The sequence below is a fragment of the Pectinophora gossypiella genome, chromosome 10 (genome assembly GCF_024362695.1).
Source record: "Pectinophora gossypiella chromosome 10, ilPecGoss1.1, whole genome shotgun sequence".
NCBI lineage: Eukaryota > Metazoa > Arthropoda > Insecta > Lepidoptera > Gelechiidae > Pectinophora > Pectinophora gossypiella.
Genome location: NC_065413.1, coordinates 13,113,427 through 13,136,456, shown reverse-complemented (window position 1 = coordinate 13,136,456; position 23,030 = coordinate 13,113,427). Strand labels below are relative to the sequence as shown.

The following is a 23,030-nucleotide window of genomic DNA, read 5'->3' as shown; positions in this document are numbered from 1 at the left end:
CGTACCTTTTGATTCGCCCGGGTTATTCATTCATTGACTCATTCTTCCTAAAATTAAGAGCTGTGAATCATCCGTCCCTTTCCTTTTCGACGGATATGAAAATGACGGATATAACTTAAAATAAAATTAGGCGGTGTCTGCAGGAATCGGGGCCATCACCCTTAGTCTGTATATAGTAAGAAGGTAGGTATACCAACGCTTAAAATTACCTTAAATACTTAATCGGTTGTTTGATTTGGTTACAGATGTTATTCCATCTTTTATAGACAACATGGACCAAGAAGTGATGTTTTTAAGAAGTAATAAAGGCAACAATATAATGTGGAGGGCTGGTCATAGATATATGTACAATAACGGTAGTAAAAATAACTCCTTCTGGCGTTGTCCCGTACGATGTTGCAGAGGTTCTTTAGTTTGGGCGAATAAGGAAAAAGTGGTTGTTAAGGTGAGGCCCCACAGCTGCAAGCCTGATCACAATGCATTTGAAACGCAGAAAATAAAACAAATATTACGAACTGCGGTTGCAAATGACCGAGTTACACCTCTAAAGGAAATTTACGACGGTATCGTTGGGCCTTACATGGATAATCCGTGGTATCACAATGTAATTCCTAAATATGATTCTATTCGAAATAGTCTTACTAGGGCAAGGCGCCTTTGTACAACTGAAGACGACTAAAGCAGAATGTGTCGGAAACATTAGTCACTTACTTTAACTTTTCGAACGCCGGAACGCAGATCTCAGTCAGACACAATGTAAAGTCTATTGTGCAAAATATCGTGCAAAATATTTTATAAATATCTTTCCGTGTAAACCAGTAAGTATTTATAAAAATAATTAGAAAATAAATTCTTATTCAGGCTATTGTACAGGCTTTTGCACGCTTTGCCTTTTTGCTCTCGACGTGTATATTTTTATATCTAAGTACTGTATTTAATTTGTATAGAAGGAATTTTATCGAAATAAAATAATTATAGACAAATTGTACAAGTATTAAATTATTAATGATATAATTGTGAATTGTCGTGGAGATCCTTGGGGGAGGCCTATGCCCAGCAGTGGGCGTCGTACGGCTGATGATGACGATGATAATTGTATAAGTGATATAAGTGAATGATATAAGTGTATTGTAATAAAAAATAATGGCTAATTTCACAGCTTTATTTCGACACAAACTTAATCTAATTTTGTTTGACAGCTCTTGCACTATTGCCGTCCTTCACTTACAATAAGTGCAAGAGAGATGGAGCTAGTATAGTCCTGTCAAATTAAGTTAAAATTATACCCGACGCTGCTGCCCGGCTGCCCGAGCTGCTGGCGTGGCTGCCCGAGTAGGTTTAAGTAAAATTTAAGAACTTTACCAATATTTGTAATTTATGTTTTATTTTTATTTTATTTATTTTTTTACTTTTGATGGGTTTGCTCTTGGCCCCAGACTTGCCCGAAGGCATTGACGAGGCCTAAGACGCAGCGTGCCTGTTCACTCTGGCTTTGAAAGCACCCGGGTGTTATGTTTCGTAATGTGTTATTATAAAATTAACTAGATGGTGCGTGGTTCGCTCGCTGATAAAGCAGCTTGGCGTATCCTTATTTGTTTGAAAATGACTCACTCACTCAGTCACTTTGTATGGCGGCCATCTTGTTTTTCCGCCATTTTGTTTGTTTTACCGGCGACAGAATTTGACCAAGGTCTAAATAAGTTGCGCCAATAAAAATGATCCAGGTGCGATAGTTTCGCCAGACTGTAGGGTATCTCCCTGATGCAGAGCAGTTTTCCAAGATCTGGAAGTTCCTCATACTCACCGGGAGGTTCTGATCACAACCTCTATACATCATTTTTATCTCCCCGATGCTCCTTCTGGAAGAATAACTATGTCAGTCAGTCAGTGGGTTTCCAGCTATTATCTTCTTATCGTGTGGGTTGTGAGGCGGAATACCAACCAGCGTCAGGGTTATTATTAAGCCGCCAAAGGCCCCTGACATGGCTCATATAACGATTACTCACTTACATCAGTAAGTAGTAACCGGGACCAATACCTAATGGCTTAACGTGCCTTCCGAAGCACGGATCGTCTTACTTTCGGACAATCAGGTGATCAGCCTGTAATGTCCTAACCAACCTTGGGATCGCAAAGCGATTTTTGTGATATGTCCCCACCGAGATTCGAACCACTGGACCACTAGAACAGCTGTGGTGGTGAGCGGTGAACCCTCTGTGTTCATTGCACTTAACATATTTTTTTTCTTTCTGTCTTAACACGGTTTTTCCGTTTAGTTACAGAAACGAAACCGCTTTTCATAGACATGGTGCCAGTGATGTTTTTGCAGAGTAATCGAGGCAAGAAAATAATGTGGAGGGCTGGACACAAATATGCACTAAGCAAAAAACTTCCCAAACAATCTTACTGGCATTGTTCGTTGCGAACCTGTAAGGGGACCATAGTCTGGTCTAATGCTGAGAAAAGGGTCCTAAAACTGAAACCTCATATTTGCAAACCCGACTTCGAAGCGTTTGAAAAACAAAAAAATAAGACAGGCTTTGCGTACCGCGGTTGTCAACAACCCGACTACGTCTATTAAGGACATTTATGACAATGTCGTATCACCTTTTATGAGTGATCCAAAGTATCAAAATATTATACCCAAGTATAATTCTATAAGCGTCAGCCTTTATAGAGCTAGACGCTTACGTCACACTGAAAATCTTTAAGTTGTCTTTTAAACAAAAAGTGGGCGAAAAAATATCTCAACGATGTTATAATTAATTGATAGATACGGAAGAGTTCTATATAGATTGTGCACTCATAGAGGTTACATCGATCGATGTACTTAAAAATTCTAATAATAATAAAAAAATATAACTGACTGCCTTACTACCGTTGAAATATCGTGTCCACCGTAGTCCTTGTACAGTCATGAGCAATATAATGTACCCACTTTAGGACTCTGTCGCACTAACATATTTGACATTTAGTGAGACTTACAGTTCAATTTGTCAAAAAAGTTAATGTGACATGGTACCAAAGTGTATACATATTAATGCTCGTGACCGTAAATATACACATAAACTCACGTCAGTGATCCCTAATAGGTCGGGCAGAGCCACAAGTAATCAAAGACAAGTTATACCCACTGTGGATACGTAGTCCTAAGATCAATAGTATGAACCTTATTACAAGTATTGTTTTTCATGTTAGAGGACACAATCCCTCAGTCGGATGTTACGACTAGTGATGTGCCGGATCGTTAAAAATGTATATCCGCGGATACGGATCTGAATACGGATATTTAGTGTAAAGATCCGCGGATACGGATATGGATCTTTATTTTCTTAAACAAAAAGATTAAAGTTTTAGTTATTTCATTGTTATAAAAGTGATATTTTATCTTGCTTTCATTATAAAGATCTATCTATCTAAATGTTTGTAATATAAAGGTGCCAAATATTTGATTTTAAGAAATAAAAACAATTTGAATGGAATTTTATAGCCTTTTTATTTAATAATTCTACTTATGAAAAAGATCCGAAAAAGATCCACGTGAAAAGTAACGGACACGGATACGGATACGGATTTTTATTTTATCTCGGATATCCGCGGATACGGATACGGATGTTCGGAACATCACTAGTTACGACATGCGCGGGAAGCCAAGCAGCTGAACGTGTTATATGTTTTTTCCTTCTCTCGCTGTTCAGCATAGAAGCTTCTATAAATAAAGCATTACTAAAAAAATGTATTTTATTCATAAAAAATCTAAAATAGGTAGATAAAAATTTAAAAAAAAAATCTAAATAATTTCTACGCATAATGTATGTCTATCTATACAGAGTGTTAGTGACATCGTAACGAAAACTTTGAGGCGTGATTGAGGCCATGACTCTGAGATGATATCAAGTGGAATTTTCCGTCGCAAAAGTATGGAACGAAAAATAATTAAAAAGACACAAAAAATGTCACTTACACCCCATATAATATTATACGTTGAATGTTTCTTGTCACGTAGGTCAGCTGGAAGAAATCTCTTTGTTTAGAGATAAGCTTACCTGTACTATCTGTCTTTGTATGTTCCTTGTGTCCGTTTTAATGTGTACAAATAAATAAATAAAATGCTTTATTGAGCACAATGGACACAAGATAAGGACAACAGGGGGGTTAAAATGGCCACATCGAAGCTATTCATCTAATAAAGCAATATAATAATAATAATAAAAAAGTTTATTTAGTCCCTTTAAAATCCAAGCTCCATTGTTTTACTATTGTGTCTGGAAACCTCGGCTTTACGAGGTTAATATTGATTGTTCTGTCCACTCACGAACGTTACAAAGAACTTAAATGTAACTGCCTTCGAAATATTGCTAATTGACATTTGTTTGCATGGCGCATTTACTTTTATAAGCGCAAATGTCAAATTGCAATATCGCTTTCTTAGATGAATTGCTTCTAAGTGGTCATTTAAACCCCCCAGATACATAAAGGCACAACAGGTGGCCTTATTGCTCATGCAGCAATTTCTTCCAGGCAACCTAACCTAACCTAACCTATGACTTACCTGTTTACTTGTAAGTTAACGTAGTTTTTCGTTTAATTACAGAAACGAAACCGGTTTTCATAGACATGGTGCCAGTGATGTTTTTGCAGAGTAATCGAGGCAAGAAAATAATGTGGAGAACTGGTCACAAACATTTTCTAAACAAAAAGCTTCCGAAAAATTCTTTCTGGCGATGTTGCAACAGAAGTTGTAAGGGGAGCATAGTTTGGTCTAATCTAGAAAAAAGGGTCCTAAAAGTGAAACCTCATGTTTGCAAACCTGACTACGATGGGTTTGAAAAACAAAAAATAAGACAGACTTTGCGAATCGCTGTCGTTAAAGACTTGAATACGTCTATTAAGGAAATTTATGAAAATGTCGTATCACCTTTTATGGGTGATCCAAAGTATCAAAATATTATTCCCAAGTATAATTCTATATGCGTCAGCCTTTATAGAGCTAGACGCTCACGTCAAACTGATAATCGTTAAGTTGTCTTTTTAAATAAAGAAAGACAAGAAATATTTCAACGATATTATTAATTGATTGATAGATACGGGAGAGTTTAAATTCGTAACGTCGACAGTCCCTTTAAAATCCAAACTCCATTGTTTTACTATTGTGTCTGGAAACCTCGGCTTTACGAGGTTAATATTGATTGTTCTGTCCACTCACAAACGTCACATAGAACTTAAATGTAACTGCCTTCGAAATATTTTGTTGTGTTTGAAAGTAAAAAAAAAAAACTACTAGTAACTTACTATGAAAAAAAACTCAAGAATCTGAGTTACATGAACTTCTACATCAGTAGTTTGTAGGATTGAACATGTTAATGATCTAATGAATTATGTAATAATGTTTTCTTCACATATACCTTATGTTGTAAATAAAATTATTTACTACCCCTAAATATACCTATTATTAATTATTAGCCTACTGAAAACCAAAGTCTGCAAAGTTCTTTCCCGCCTCTCATAAAATGGTTAATTCTTACAATGAAGGAATTTTAGCATTCTCGACTCGACTCCCCAGTTTTTGTAATTTTTCTGATTTATTGTATATCTAGAATAACGAACTTTTTATTTAGAGATTTAAATTGAAAGGTGTAATAAAATTTTTTTAGTTATAAAGATTTATTACCTACTGAATCTAGTAAATAAAAATGTGTAACATAAAAATTCCGGACTCCGGTTGATTGAGGGGAAGCCTGTGCTCAGCAGTGGCAGGACGTAAATAGGCTGTTTATGTTATGATTAGGTCATCATCATCATCACCAGCCCATTAAAATCCCCACTGCTGGGGCACGAGCCTTCGCTATGGATGGATAGGGAGATCGGGCCTTAAACCACCACGCGGGCCCAGTGCGGATTGATGGTTATTAACGACTGCTAATGCAGCCGAGACCAACGGCTTAACGTGACTAGCGCTAAATGCTGAATAAATAAGTCTACATAAATAATTATATATCATAATATTAATCAAGCAACAAACCTTGAGTAGATTTTTGTCCACCACTGTAGGTATTTTATCACATTTATAGCCAGGACAAACATGACCGTAGAAAAAGAACTCCGGGACAGAATCTGATAGAACTTCGCCAGAATCATAGGGAAAGCATAAGCTTTCATTAAATACAAGACTCATCAGTGAAGGTTCTTGGACCAAGTTCCATAAATTTTTGCCCAATGTCGTTTTCTGCCTGTATCGTCATTGAGCCGACGCCAGCGCCATCTATGTAGAATATTGAATACTTGTAGCAGAGTACAAACTCTGCACATACTGGCCTTTCGTTCTGGCCGTCATCATTTAAAATTACAAAATTCTCATTCCATTCCGCATTTCCTTTAATTTTACACTTTTTTGACTCACTGCATCCCCGACCTTCATAAAAACAACAAGTATATTATACTGTTTAGGGCCGTGCCCTCTAATTCTTGATTCTTTTGTGAAGTGTGTATATTGTGAACTATGTATATTCCTATCCTGTTTGTGAAGTGTTTTTAATAAACTGTATATATTCCTGCTTGCTGCTTACTTCTAATTTATCATCGTTATCACTAATCACTCCCCTACTCTGCCGGCACGTCGGGATGCCATATTCTTACCACCCAGCGCGCCGCATACTTACTCATATTTCTTAGAGTATCATTGCCCAGTAAGATAGAGATGCAATCTTTTGTAGTTGTAGAAAAGTAAAGTAGTGAAATCCAATTTCCTTCAAAATCTACACTGCATTATTCTATTGTGTCTGCAAATCTGGGCCCTACGAGGATTAGTCTAAAAGGATAGACCAAGTAAGCTATTGGCCCCGATTCCTGCAGACACCTCCTAATTTTACTTTAAGTTATACCCGTCATTTCTTATCCACCGAAAAGGAAAGGGACGGATGATTGACAGCTCTTAATTTTACGAAGAACGAGTAAAGAATGAATAACCCAGGCAAATTAAAATGGTATCTCGCTGGTATGTAAACCGTTTGACGTGTGCTGTCAATATGATTCTGTCGGGTTATTGGCCAATGAAAAAAATTTTAGACGGTTGTTATAGATTTGTGCTTAAAATTTACGTGTGTTCCATAAATTTTATGCTTGTCGCTTACCCGTCCCTTTCCTTTTCGGCGGATAAGAAAATTACAGATATAACTTAAAATAAAATTAGATGTTTACAGGAATTAGCACCAATATCTAGCTAATATAGTTTTCTCCTTAGTTTCAGTAACGCAACCAGTCACGTTTCTAGAAAGTCAGAAAGGCAAGAAGTTATTGTGGCAAGCAGGATACAGTTACCACTTCAGTGTGAATAGCAAAACGCGGTCCACATGGCGATGCACCAATAGAAAATGTCACAGCTCTTTGATTTGGTTGAACGAAGAAGAGAGAGTCCAAAAAGTAAGACCACACAACTGCGAACCGGATTTCGACGCGTTTGAGAAGTTAAAAATAAAGCAAGCTTTACGAATTGCAGTCTGCAATGATCCTAACACTCCTATAATGAAGATTTATGAGAGTGTCATAGAACCATTTCAGGGTAACCCTAGATATCAAACCCTTTTGCCACCATTTGACTCTGTTAAAGATTTTCTCTATAGAACAAGGAAGAAATGTAATGGGCACTTAAAAGTCTATAATGGATTTCCATAACCTAAACCATAATGACTGTTATTGTACGTGTTGAGTTAAGCTGATTTCTTCGACCTACAACTATACAGGGTGTGTAAGTGATTGTACTAAATGATGGTAGGTGTTTTTCTTGTCTGAAATGTCCTAGTTAAGTTTCTATTGTAACTATTTTATTTATTTTGGTCTAATAACCTCGTAAGGCCCGGATTTCCAGACACAATAGTTAAACAATGGGATTTGGATTTTAAAAGGACTTTGGGCCTTACGACCATAAAGTATATTTGTATTGTATTGTAATGTTTAATTAGGATTTGGAGTTTTTGCTGTGATGATGAGTGCGATGCGATGGTTTTTAATTATATATTTTATTTTTGTGTTCTATGCAGCTTAAAGCACAACATATGTATATTTTTTTTTTTTTTTCTGTAGCCTAATCAATGTCCCACTGCTGGGCAAAGGCCTCCCCCTTCTCTTTCCAACCCTCCCTGTCCTGGGCATCGTTCCGCCAGGTGTGCCGGAAGGCGTCCAGCTCGTCCCTCCACCGTCGTCGTGGTCTACCTCGACGTCGACGACCCTGTGGGGCCCAATCAGTTGTAATTTTGGCCCACTTTTCCGGATGCATACGGCAGACATGTCCCGCCCATTCCCACTTCAGTTTAGCGGATTTTTCTCCGACATCTGCCACTTGAGTTTTGGAGCGCAGTGTCGTGTTTCTAACGCGATCGATCAGTTTAACACCTAATATACTGCGCTCCATAGCCCGCTGGCAAACCTTGAGTCTGGACTTTTGATGTTTGGTCAGGGACCATGTTTGCGCACCATAGGTGAGGATAGGCAATATGCACATGTCAATGAGTTTCCGCTTGAGACATATCGGGAGGTCACCTTTCATTAGCTCCTTCATGGACCAGAAACTCTTCCAGGCATTTTGAATGCGTCTTTCCACTTCTTTGTCTTGCCTGTTTTCGAAGGACGTTATCTGACCCAGGTAGATATACTCGTCAACATAGTGCAATATTTGCCCATCCAATTCTATTTTTATCTTAGTGCTGTTGGTCATAATTTGTGTTTTTGATCGATTCATCTTAAGTCCAACCTCAAGGCTCGCCTCGTTTAGCTCGTCCAGCATAATCTCGAGCTCTTTGGCTGAAGTGGAGAACAGGACGATGTCATCTGCAAATCTTAGGTTGGTGAGTTTCTTGCCGCCCACGTCTATGCCCTTAGACATCCAGGCTGGCTGCAGTTTTCGGAAAATTTCCTCCAAGGTGGCGGTAAATAGTTTAGGAGATAACGGGTCGCCTTGTTTCACTCCTCTATTGACATTGAACGGAGACCCCGTGTCTTGTAGCTTTATGGCGGCCGTGCTATTGTTGTAAATAATGTTGAGGAGTTTGACATAAGTTGGGTCAATGTTTTGATTGAGCATGGCGGAAAATATCGCGGCATGTGAGACACTGTCAAACGCCTTAGCGTAGTCGACAAAGGCCAGGTAAAGGGGAAGATGGTACTCAGAAAACTTTTCTATTATTTGGTTTAAGCTATGGAGGTGGTCGGTGGTGGAAAAGTTTGGGCGGAAGCCGGCCTGTTCGGGAGGTTGATGGAGGTCAAGAAAACTTGTGATGCGGTTTTGTATAGCTTTTATAAATGTTTTATAAATATGGGATATCAGGCTTATAGGTCTGTAATTACCGAGATCTTGTTTGTCTCCCTTTTTATAAATACATATGTATATAAATAAAATAATTTCAAAAGACTCAAATTTTCATGAATTTTGCGTCAGGAAATACCACTTGATATCAACTCAAAATCGTGGTCTGAATGAACCCCCAAAGTTTTCGTTGCGGTGGCACTAACATCCTGTATAAAACGGTTGGGACTGTCAAAAACAACCAGTGAAATAACAACGCACAGACAAGTGAAAACTTATTTTACTTTACATCAAATATACATAATGCTATTTTTTGAACAATTTTCTGTATTTGAATTTGGAAGAAATAAAATATATCGAGTGACTAAAATCTTTTGGTAAATGTTTTCAGGTGAAGAAATGTATACCCAATTATTTTATTGTGATTCAAATTAAGCTTAATAGTAGTTGTGTAAGTAGTAGTCTATCTACTCAGTCATAATACTATGGCATGAACAAAAATGTCACAATTGCGTCTATCTTATGTACTAAGTAATTCTATTTTACTTATTTCAAATAAATTACTTAAACTCCGAATTTTTGTTCAATAAAAGACGAGTTTAATTTGAATTTGGAACATTAATATTAAGAATTAATAAATACCCATTGTAAAATTACATTGATTTTCCTAATACTAATATTTATAATATAAAATTGTGTATGGAAAAATTAAAAGTGTATAAGTTTGTTTATTGCTGTGTACAAATTAGTCGCTCGCAAATATTCCTTATTTAACTTAAATTAGTTTTATAGATTATTTGTTTTAAACTTCTACTACGAAACATGAATAATTCAGGAAACATTTTTTGGCACCAAAAGTATTTTATTTATGAATAAAAAAATAATTGGACCTGCAATCAAAAAGATCTTTTAACAGTGGTATCTGTAAATTAAAGATAGGTGAATTGTTTTTTTAAGGAGAATACAGAGGAAAATATAAATGTGACAATAGGGATAGTATTATAAATAAAACTATACTACATTGGGATAATTTCTAATTTATTGTATTCGATTATATTTATAAGATGATAGTTTACTTGCAATGCTTTTCATTAAACTACTTCTAAAACCGTTGTTGTAACTATTTATTTGTGGAATATACCGGGTGTTAGTGACATCGTAACGAATACTGAAAGGGATGATTCAGACCATGATTCTGAGTTAATATCTAGTGGAATTTTCCGTCGCAAAATTCATGAAATTTTGAGTTTTGTTTTTAATTATTTTCAATTCCATATTGTGCTTTTAGCTGCATAGAACCCAAATTTCAATAAAAAAAACAATAATGACAAATTATCGAAAATTTTCGATGTAATGGAGACAACAGCTGCTCGAACGGGTCAACGGCCACACGCACCGCGCCGCGCGCCCCGCTCCGCACGCCCCGCTCCGCGCGCCCCGCGCCGCACGCCGGCGGCGCGGCGGCGGCGCGGCGGCGGCGCGGCCTACAAAGTAGGCACTACGAACCGATCCTATTTCTTTCTCTGTCTATCGTAAATTATAAATTTATTTTATTCTTATTCTTAAATGGACGGATAATCAACAGGCATAAAATTTATGGAATACACGTCAATTTTAAGCAGAAATCTAAAACAACCGACAGAATTAAGTTACCAGCGAGATACCTTTTTGATTCGACCGGGTTATTCATTCATTTACTCATAGGAATCAGGGCCATTATCTACCTAAAACAGTTGAAACAGTAAATAATTGTATTCTTTGTTGTCATTAGAATAACTAACAACCAACTAACACAACCACCACAGATTAGGTAATTAGTTACCTACTATGTCAACCATCCACCAACTTAGTATGTAAGTACCTACGCAAAACCTCGCTACACAAAAATCGAAAATAAATAAATAAATAAATCCTTTAGATCAATACCCATTATTGTTACAAAGCAAGACCTATCGGTACTATCGCTAGTATCGATCTAAATGTACTATCACTACCTACTTTCGATAGTTTAGACAATTTTCAAGTTCAACAATTGATAATCTACCTATCGATAGTTCGGCAACTCCGCCGCGTAGGCAATGTCGGCATGTTCAAAGAAAAAAATTGTCCGAGTGGAGTGATCTTATTTTTCTTGTTACATGTTGGTACCGTACCGAGGTACTAAGTACTAAGTTATTCGTAGTTTTAAATCTCATTGTTAAATCATCAGTAAAGAACTAATTAAACCTATCCTGTTCTGTGTACAATATTCATGTAACGGCTACGTGCTTACATAAGTACCTAGTAGACGGGAGCAACGACTTAACGTACCTTCCGAAGCACGGATCATTTTACTTTCGGACAATCAGGTGATCAGCCTGTAACGTCCCAACCAAAGGCCTTATAAACAGATTTTTGTGATATGTCCCCACCGGAATACGAACCCGGACCCTCCGCATCCCATCGCTCAACCACTGGACCACATAGGCCAAGAAGGTTCTAAGACATAATTAAAGGATCCTGGGACGCAAGACCTCCGAGTTAGGGCTTGTTTGATCTGTCTTGATGGATACTCGGACGTGAATAGCCTCACGGATCAAGGGCAACGCGCGCCAATAAAGTAGGCATTACGAACAGATACTAGGTATTTCTTTGAGTTGATAGGTATCAAGTGAAGTTTCCTGTCGCCAAATTCATAAAAATAATAGATTTTTTTCAGTCCCATATTGTGTTTTAAGCTGCATAGAACGCACATTTAAAATAAACAAATAAAAATTACTAATTATTAAATTTTATCAATGTCATCAATAATAATAATAACGTATCTACAACTTCAGCTATGCGCAGGTGAATAGCCGGCGCACGGGTCAAGGGCAACGCTCGCCAATAAAGTAGGCATACGAACAGATACTATTTCTTTCTCTGTCACTTGCACCATAAACATACTTCTCTCTCTCTCTCTAGTCGTCGGCTCGACGCGGCCGCGGCCGGTGCGTCGTCGGCGCCCTTAGTCGGCGCCCTTAGTCGGCGCCTTTGATGCTTTGCGCTAACGCCGCCGCGCGCTTCCGCTCAGTCGAATACTAAGCTTGACCCGAATCGCGTGATGTTTTTCGAGGATATTTTTTTCGTGTTTGTGAGTGTTTGTTTCATTCTGTAAATGAGTAGTGTCGACTATGATGATAGATCATAGACCATTTACTGCGCAAAAGTATGGAAGATTGTTGATGTTTATTAAAGAGCAAGGTGTTGTGTTTGTGAGTGCGTGTGATACCTACCTACCGCGGAGGAAACGCGATGTTGCATACCTACGTGACGTGACATGTTCTAGGGTACCTACCTAGGTACTTCATCCGAAGGAATAACAATTAAGGTAAGGCAAGAGTAGGGTTTTTATTGTTAATAAGTTAGGAACGTTTTAATAACTGGTAGGTAGGTACCGTGCGTGAAAAATCGTGGCAGTAGGTGTTCTACTTCAACAAACAACATTTTTAAACGTTGAACCACTACTAAGCATCTAAATACAAGAGAATGAAAACTCCTACCTAGATATCAACATCGTATCTCACACGCGTAACGTAGCCGCGCGTAAGTTTAGCGTCTGTGTGGCGCGTTGTTCGACTTACATTGCGGCACAGTAAAAATTGAAAATCTTAATTAAACATTTGCGACAAGAAAAACACCCACCATCGTTTTTAGTACAATAAAATAGGCGTTCCATTTTTTTTTTCGTTACGATGTCACTAACACCCTGTATAGTTGCTAAAAGTTACTTGTTGATTTTTATTTTTAATACCCATTTCTTTTGCTTCTCTGCTAGTCTGGGATATAGGATAAGGAATAATACTACGTATAGTTCGGTAACACTCCGCCCCGCACCGATTCGCGCCGAGCTAGGTAGCCTCACCCCCTCTGTGTCTTACTTTACTCTAAATGGCCACAGGTTGCTAAGGAGTAAGGGTAAGCGCGAGCTGATAGTCCGACTCGCTCGCACTAACGCGGTAAGAAAGAGATATTTGAATAAGTGTGTCAGGTTTGAGGGGGGGGGGGGGGGGAGGAGCCTAAAGGAATGTAATTAAGTATACTAAGTTTATCGTAAAAGTTGACTAAAGGATAATGTAGTAGAATAGCATACCATACAATTCATGAAATCTAGAGATTTTGAAATACCTTCCTAATGAAAGCTTAGCAAATAAAATACTAAGAATGCAACATAATCACCGTCGTTATTTAATGAAAACTAGGTTCAAAAAAAAGCGCGTTTTTTGAAAAATCACATTAGTTTTCGCCGGTGGGAAATAGGCGTGGGTTTATGTATGTATGTATGTGTACATTAGTTTTTGTTAATGAACCTTGCAAAAGAGCTGGTTTCAATCCAAGTAAAAAAATGTACTAGAAAATTTTACCGGGAACGTAATTAATTTAAAAAAAAAACGAGGTTATTATTATAAGTATATTTTAAGGAATTTTTAGTTTTAGCAAAGGACCTTAACTAGTGATTTTTTTATAATAATATATTTATTTAAATATGTACACATATTGTAATTCTATAAAATACAAAATCCTAAGGTAATGTTTGTATATGTGTCTCAATTACGTGTATACACACAACAGTTACAATTAAAGTAACAAAACGTATATAGGTATTATAATATAAGTAAAAATAAACATATATCTTGTTAAAAAAGTAAAGGATTCAAACAAACAAAAAGAATTATAATTCAAAATTAAAAAATATTGGAAGTGCCTCCTAGACACTGTACAAATCATCTGGAAAATGATGAAGTCTGATGATGATTGTAAAAAACTAGCTTCAACTAGAGACCGGGTTTTGTCCGTGACACCTACATCAAAGCATCATGGTTATGTGCCTTGACAGCAACCACACGGTTGTCAACAAGGATTACTACGCCCTTACAGTTTCTAGAATAATGTTTCACGCATCGCCATACGCTCTTGTAGCCGGTTTGACGCTGAAGCCCGTGATAGTAGCCATCCATCTTGAGCAGATTACTTCCTCTTTGTGACGTCACCATGACGTAACCTGTGAAATAATCGTCCGTTTTGGAATCGTCTTCTACCAAAAAGTTTATTTATCTGACGAAATATTTACAGGCAGACAAAACATAATTTTATCTAAAAAAGAGTAAGCATGATATATTTTTTTATAAACATTAAGAAGAAAATAAAAGAGAAGAAACTTATCTATTTCAAAATTCGAACAGACCACCTCTCATCGTCCCTGATGAAAAGATGCCCAAAGCGCTAGCAGCGTTGCTACGCTGAATAACTACGGACAGTCTTTGCACCACAAACGATGTCGATCTTTTTCTTAACATATCAGCACTTAATTTTAAGCTTTCCTTTAGTATGTATTTAGGATGGCTTTCCCTTCGAGTTGGAAGGTCAAATGGCGGTCTTATTGAGAAATACCAATTTGTCAATACTAATCAGCTTGTAGGTAAAGGAGGGATAATGGATGAATAAAGAGGGAGTGATGATTCACCTCAATAATTATTAATTTCTTAAATCATTAAGAAATTCAATCAAATTTCGTCATTAATTTCTTAAATCATTAAGAAATTCAATCAAATTTCGTCATTAATTTCTTAAATCATTGAGAAATTGGAATTTGGAATTATCCGCTTTTCATAAAGCGCACTTTGAGCTATTGTTGCATAAATAAAAGTCGACAGAAATGATAAGATGGACTAACACCGTTTGATATTTACATTCGAGGGTGATGTTTTATCTGTTACTGGCATTAGTTCAAAACTAATCAAATTCAAACATATTATATGAGATTATTTTAGTGATGAAAGTTAGTCAAAGAAACAACTAGTAACGTCAAGAACATTTATTACGTATATCTACATAAAATCTCACAAACATTTAAATTAGTTAGTCAAGTATAGAAGTGTCATGCAGACGTCTCTATATAGGCCTAACTTTGAGGTTATGTCAATAAGCATATGAGTGAAAATAGTAGTATTTATATAAGGTATATTACCCAAATATGATCTAACATTGTTTGGACGCGTAATGACCATTTTGTAAAGTGTCGTATATATAATTATTAAATATTGCATAGAATATAATATATTTAACAAAGAGTAAAAAAGAAAAAGAGTACATAGAATTTGAAAATACACTCAGTCTCTTGGGCATGCATGCAAAGACACATTCCAGAGTTTAAAAATGTGGGTAGCTCGTAGATAGAGTAATAATGTTCTTCTGTCAGGTCATTTTAGGACCCCACAAAGAAGGATGATTTCAAGAAATAAAAACTACTGTACCTAACAATTTGCAAAGTGGACGTTGCGTCACCAAGACACCAAAACCCAAAAGACGTCTGATCGACCACGTTACAATTTAGTTAGGAGGATGAGTATGCTTGTTATGCCTATCTACAACTCTGCATCCGATGGTGGTGATGAGGACGTGACAATCCCTGGCCTTGCTGAGAGCACACAACCAACGAACCCTGGAGGAGCAAACCGAGTGCCTGGTGTACGAATAACCGCGCAGTGTCATGATCTTAGCTCCAATCTTCGATGTGCCGAATGTTGGGCGGTTCGCATCTGAAAAGAAAACCGGGTTTAACCTTCTGTTCATGGTGATTGCAAAATACGCTAACAATCCTTCAAGTCTAAAATCTTTGGACAGGTGTAAGTATATTGTTGTTCACACACACAGCAGATCCAATTTTTTGAGACGTGTAGGTTTGACTTTACTTAAGTTGTTTAAGCTATAATTACTATTGACTAATTGAAGATATCTTAGACAAATTAATAAGAGAACAACAAATAAAGGTAGCAGTTGAATTTATGCTTTATTCAATAAAAAAAAATAACATACATTTTGAATATATTCTTGGCTAAATATTAAGATCTATCAGTGTTTTCTCCTAATGCACATACTTATATACTTATAATATATGACTATTATTTTATTTGGTTATATTATTGATATTGGTTACTTCAAGTTTTATTAGAGGAAAAGATACATACGGTGCAAAATAGGCGTGAGTTTATTTATGTATGTATGTTGGCAAATGTAGAAAGAACTTCACCAACAAACGACTAACTCTTAAATTTTGAATGAATATAATTGATACTTCAAAAACTTCAAATACTGGGCAACGAACGCCACAACCATCATACTTTTACCATAACTTTGGTACCATCACCCAATGACAAAATTGGGAGGTATATAAGGGGGATGGTTGTGGTCATTATTAAACTTCACGATTTCATCGTCTAAGGTGAAGATGACGGCTTTGCAGCCATGATGGACGAATGTACACCACCAACGGATTTTGGCCCCTTGGTTCCTATGTATACGGTACTTATATCCGTTCATCATGATCATTCGTGCGCCTCGACTACTCGTCATGAACACTGGATCTGAAAGGAACGGCAAAAGAAAACAATTAGATTGATACACATTAAACACCATTTTGCGTAGCAAAAAAGTGACCGAGAGAGATGGATGGAAGAATAATACATGTTGTGCCGACTCCACTTAGAGTGAAATAATGTAAGGAGGATGATGATGCTTTTATGCTTGCTGCACATTGGGATGGGAGATTTTGTTCGTGGCTACGTACAAAATCTCGCACCCAGCCCCCTTAGGTCCAGTTTTCCTTATTCTGTGTGTATCAAAATTATGTCAAATTTCTTCAGGAATTTTCCCAAAAATGAAAATCATGAGATACTACTTTTATTAAAATAAAACGCATGTTGTTTTTCTTGAAAAAAGCTGAGTTCCTAGCTCTTCCAGATGTTATCCAAACTTCTAGAAGAAGACTTGAGATCCAAGAACTTCAACCGCCGTACGCTGAAAAGAAGAAAACACCGCTATTTACCACTGTAAAAGTAAGAGTTTAAAACCATGGTGCCATTTTAAGGAAATTAATACTTGGTATGACCTTGAAAATAATTGTGAATAAAAAAGACCCTCCTTAATCTTATTTTAAAATAAAGTCTAAGGTTCTTCTTGGTCTCGCTATGCAGTCGTCGCGTCGTTGGTGTTAGGTAGTCTGTTTTCTATTCCGCCATTGCCTTAGTACTGACGATCATGATTAAAGACATATTCTTTAATCAATACCAGGATACTTCTTGCATCAGATAATTGGCTAATGTGAGTACCTCCAGCAGCTTCTCTGACGATGTCTGATGTATACTTCATTATAAGTTTCTTCAGATAGTGCAGTAAGAGAACCTTGCTTATCAGCATTAATCGACATTATTTATGTAATCTCATAACCTCTTCAATTTTCTAATGTAATGAAGATTCTGAAAAGGAATATTTACACTTAGTAACAATTCGTAAATTCGCGCTTTTTTATAAAGATAAAAAAAAATAAAGCTTACACCAACATACGATTAGGTCTGTTAAAAAAAAATACCCATGGATGCCAAATAGTCCAAATTAAATGTGTATTCGCTTAAATAATTGCTGTAGATAGTGCAAGTAGGTATTAATATTACGAAGATAAATAAAAAAAGCCTATATTACTAAAAGGGGATTGAGAACTCTTAATTGTAGCGAAATGAAAAAATAAAAGTTTTTGACACTAATAAAAAAACCTATAGATACTACTTCTCTTTGTATAAATAGTTTCGATTATACTATTTTTTTCGACATATAACTTATAATTGGTAGGTCCCAATGCTTTTAATTTTGAACATGACCTAAAAAAATATTTATATTTTATATTTAATGTAAATAACGGAATATTTACTTAGGTATATTTTAAACCATAATCATTCTTAAATTGTAACTTAAAATTAGCGATTATTGTTATTTTTTTACTGTTTTTACATACACGAACTCACGCCTATACGCGCAGAGAGTATAGAATTCCATTTGCTTTGATCTGACACACTTGTCTTGCTTCCTTTACATTCGTAAATCGTTTTATACACGCACGCCGGTTCAAAGTAGATCGTACTGAATCTTTTGGGTGAATATCAAAATGTGTCAAGTTTGGTGGCGACTGTCATATAATTTTTTCGTGAAAAATTGGGGAAATTAGGAATTGAAAAATTCCTTTTTCATGTCGGAACCGAGGATCCTTTTGGATCTTTTTCATGTCGGAACCCAATTTTTGAAATTTCGCCACCAAACTTGAAAATTTGAGATTCACCCTTTTACTTATTTATGTAGTAGATCAACTTACGAGCGACTCACGTCAGGGGCCTTTGGCGGCTCAATAGTAACCCTGACATCAGGGTTGATGTGGTTGGTAGTCCACCTCACAACCCACACGATAGAAGATGAAGATCAACAAGTGAAATCATCAAGTGGCGGGTGGTTGTGATTGGCCAGCGCGTGCACGAATACGTCTCCGACAGTGTAGAGCATTGCGTTACATCCCATCTTGCGATGAGTCCTGCAGAACCAACGAGTCTTATCACCCTTAGTGCGATGCTTGGCGAAGTGGTACCCGGCATATACAAGGACCCTTGCTCCACGCTCCGTGATGATGAAATGTATATCTGAAAAAAAAAAAACAATCGGTTAAAAACCTGTGAAATCTACAACTATGCAATTCGGTTGTGTAACAAAGACTGATCTAAAACTAATATTTTTTTTTTCTATGTATCTTGTTTATGAATTTTAATCGTCATCATCAGCCCATTAACGTCCCCACTGCTGGGGTACGGGCCTTCCATACGGATGAATAGGGAGATCGGGCCTTAAACCATCACGCGGGCCCAGTGCGGATTGTTTGATATTAACGACTGCTAATGCAGCCGGGGCCAACGGCTTAACGTGCCTTCCGAAGCACGGAGGAGCTCGAGATGAAAACTTTTTTTTTGTGGTCACCCATCCTATGACCGGCCTTTGCGAAAGTTGCTTAACTTCAACAATCGCAGACCAAGCGCGTTTGCCACTGCGCCACTGAGCTCCTCGAATTTTTATCAAGAAAACCGTAATAATAAGTCCGACATTTTATCACGTTTTTCTGTGACGTCATAGTGTGCTTGTTCATAAAAATTCGATAGTAATTTCGTGTTTTGACGCTTAGTAAGAAGTAAATGATTTGACTAGTTGGAAACAAGCCTTTACGCGGTTATTATTACAACACACAACAGCCTCCGTGGTCTAGTGGTAAGAGCGTTAGGCTAATGATCTGGAGGTCCGGGTTCGATTCCCGATGGGGACATTGTCGAAATCACTTTGTGAGACTGTCCTTTGTTTGGTAAGGACTTTTCAGGCTTGAATCACCTGATTGTCCGAAAAAGTAAGACGATTCCGTGCTTCGGAGGGCACGTTAAGCCGTTGGTCCCGGCTATTAGCCGTAAAAAAAGCTCCAATGCGTGTCCACCAACACGCATTGGAGCAGCGTGGTGGAGTATGCTCCATACCCCCTCCGGTTGATTGAGGGAAGGCCTGTGCCCAGCAGTGGGACGTATATAGGCTGTTTATGTTTTTATAAAACTTACATTTTGACACAGCCTGGACACTCCATAGCAAAATCTTATTCTTACCGTGTGCCGCCTAACGCATAAGTGCGAGCGAGACAGAAGTCCGCGCGCCCTCCCCCTTACTCGTTCTCCATACGTGGTATTTTTTTTTTAAGGTTTAGTGCAATAAATAGATAGCTTAAGAGTAGTCAAACTAAAATTAACACATTCCACATACAATTTATTTAAAAAAAAACTTACATATTTTATTTTTTCTTTCATTGCGTCAAACATATCATTGCGTCACGCCAATATACCCGAAATAGTATATATGTCGTGGCCAGATCTTAGAATTGATCATTTCCTGATGTGCACGATCATGAAATGGTCATTTTTATGAAATAGCCAACTTAAGTTGACCATATCGTTGAAACGTCAATGATATTTCAATCAACGTTTGGCCATATCGTTAATGTAGGCGGTGTCGGTGCTATGTGGTGTAATTTTGTTTTACAAATTTCTTTATTAAGATTTAAACATATAACAATGATGTAACGAATCATCATCACCAGCCCATTAACGTCCCCACTGCTGGGGATCGGGCCTAAAACCACCACGCGGGCCCAGTGCAGATTGATGGTTATTAACGACAGCTAATGCAGCCGGGACCAACGGCTTAACGTGCCTTCCGAAGCACGGAGGAGCTCGAGTTGAAAACTTTTTTGTGGTCACCCATCCTATGACCGGCCTTTGCGAAAGTTGCTTAACTTCAACAATCGCAGACCGAGCGTGTTTACCGCTGCGCCACCGAACTCCTCATGATGTAACGATTAAACACAATTGGGTCGTTCTTCTTTTTTATCGACAATGATCTGTCTTACGTACTGCTTTTAATAAGTTGTTTTAGAATTTTATTTCATGTTTCCATTGTCCAAAAATATAGTTATCTTATTATACTCAAAATACAAGCAAAATACTAATCGGTTCCTCAATTAGTTATTAACGTAGCTTCATTGTTTTTCACAAAATTTTGTGACAGAGTGGTATATTGAAATGATGTCTCCGATGAAAAGGGCCACTCTGTCACAATATTTTTTGGAATGCGCCTGCAAAGAAAAGTATGTTACCAAGATAAAGAGAACCACTAAATAGTCCTTTACGGACAGATCTTTATATGATGTTTTAAAATATTTATTGCCGTTATAATTTTAAAGATGTTAAGTCCGATTAATTGGGAAAATGTCTTTTTATTGTCGATAAAAAAGAAGAACGACCCAATTACATAAAAATAAGAACATTAATCATACTTACAGGCTAAACAACGCCTCTTAAAGTTAACTGCACTGCGGTATATTACGGTTGGCAACACAAACTTCCATTCAACACTGGTACTGATATTCAGAATAATATTAGTGTAAAACCAATAATAAAGTTTCACTTCAGACGTGAAGAATACATGAATTATGGTTATTTAAACCGACGTATTATTTTTGTACCGTGAAGGTAGTATACTAATAGTAACCGCTAGACCGACCAGCCAGCCAAGGCGAGTGAGCAGCGCCACCCTGCCCCCCGCGACCACGGGTGTGTAGGACTCACGAGAGGCAGTGCGACGCGCACTAGGGGTCATTTGATTGGTCACGTACGTCATCGTCAGGGAACAATACGTAGTGGGGAGTTTGTACGTACAGCCATGAGCAATATAATGTACCCACTTTGGGACTCTGTCGCACCAACATATTTGAAATTTAGTGAGACTTACAGTTCAATTTGCCAAAAAAGTTAATGTGACATTGTACCAAAGTGTATATATATATTAATGCTCGTGACCGTACCATATGTGTCGATATAAATTAAGTTACTTGTTTTTGTTTGACTAATCGATGATATTAACAAATTAAAATGGTGAATATTATTATCATAAAACTTACGTGTCAATTTCAAAATAAATTCATGAATAGTTGGAAATTTAGCTTCAATGTGTATTTTTATTGTGGAACAGCCTCCGTGGTCTAGTGGTAAGAGCGTTAGGCTCACGATCTGGAGGTCCGGGTTCGATTCCCGATGGGGACATTGTCGAAATCACTTTGTGAGACTGTCCTTTGTTTGGTAAGGACTTTTCAGGCTTGAATCACCTGATTGTCCGAAAAAGTTTGATGATTCCGTGCTCCGGAGGGCACGTTAAGCCGTTGGTCCCGGCTATTAGCTGTAAAAACACCTCCACCAACCCGCAGTGGAGCAGCGTGGTGGAGTATGCTCCATACCCCCTCCGGTTGATTGAGGGGAGGCCTGTGCCTAGCAGTGGGACGTATGTAGGCAGTTTATGTTTATGTGTATTTTACGTAGATTAGTACGAAAAAGTGTATTATACGCAATTTTAATGGCTTTATTTTGTATTACTTCAAGTGTGAAGTAGTTGATAATTGTAATTACAAGTGCTACTCCAAACAGGGCAAGCATATGTAAGACGTGGTTGTACAAGAGTTGCATAGATAGTAACTGGACTAAGGATGCTTTTCCTGTTGAGAATCAGACTTAGGGATCCCATAGCTTTGGTTCATTTAACTCTTAACTTGGCAACGTGTTTCGACCAATTAATTCATTTTGCTATCAATAGTTACACCCAAATACTTAACTGAGGTTCTCCATGGTATCCATTTTTGTCACAGAGAATTTGGATTTAACGATATCGATAACTCATAAATTGGGATGTGTCCCATCCCTAAAACATGGAAACACAAGTAAGAAATTTGAAATAGTAGATTGTCCGTGCGTACAAAACGAGTTTCGAGCGCGAACGTTGATAGGTGTAATAAAAATGCGAATAGTCGACTCATTTCTTAGGTTCAAAAATATGTACCTATTCGATATGGAAAATTGTACAATTACATTCATCCATCGATTATGATATCAATCAAGTTTTAAATATAATCGACACCAGCGCCACTACCGGTGGATAATGTTACTAATTTTACGATATGATTGCCAACGTTTGGCCATATCATGAAGTAATCATGCTTTAGTTGCTCATATCGTTAAACGTTTTGTGTTCATTGATCTGGCCAAACTACATCATGATGTGGTTAACCAATGAAATTCTATTTCATAAAATATGACTGTATCATGAAATGTTTTTTTTTGACGTAACTTATTGTAGATTTGCCGCAGGTGGCATTAAGTACTTGGCCGGACAAATGGGGACTGCTGAAGGCTCTCACCCGGTACAACTTTTTAAGACAACAGGCCCGAGGGTGCCCAGTTGGGCGCGAACCTCGGCTCTGGGCGACGTCTGAGAGGAAAAATATTTGAAAGAATTAATCGACCCTGGCGGGTCGATAGCG

At 37.5% G+C, this 23,030-nt stretch overlaps 2 long non-coding RNA genes across 3 annotated transcripts; one reads left to right on the top strand and one right to left on the bottom strand.

The window, feature by feature from the left end:
• Positions 1 to 213: 213 nt before the first annotated feature.
• On the top strand, positions 214 to 3,254 carry LOC126370182 (uncharacterized). The gene is made up of 2 exons (XR_007566833.1): positions 214 to 445; positions 2,277 to 3,254. It is a non-coding gene; the product is annotated as an uncharacterized LOC126370182 (long non-coding RNA).
• Positions 3,255 to 16,203: 12,949 nt separating this feature from the next.
• LOC126370172 (uncharacterized) lies at positions 16,204 to 21,460 on the bottom strand. 2 transcript variants are annotated; one of them, XR_007566822.1, is made up of 5 exons: positions 21,001 to 21,460; positions 18,459 to 18,777; positions 17,425 to 17,571; positions 16,995 to 17,113; positions 16,204 to 16,680 (listed from the first exon to the last, which is right to left on the bottom strand). It is a non-coding gene; the product is annotated as an uncharacterized LOC126370172 (long non-coding RNA). The 2 variants fall into 2 exon arrangements; XR_007566823.1 differs by lacking the exons at positions 16,204 to 16,680; positions 16,995 to 17,113; positions 17,425 to 17,571 and having other exon boundaries at positions 17,772 to 18,777.
• Between the last annotated feature and the right edge of the window lie 1,570 nt (positions 21,461 to 23,030).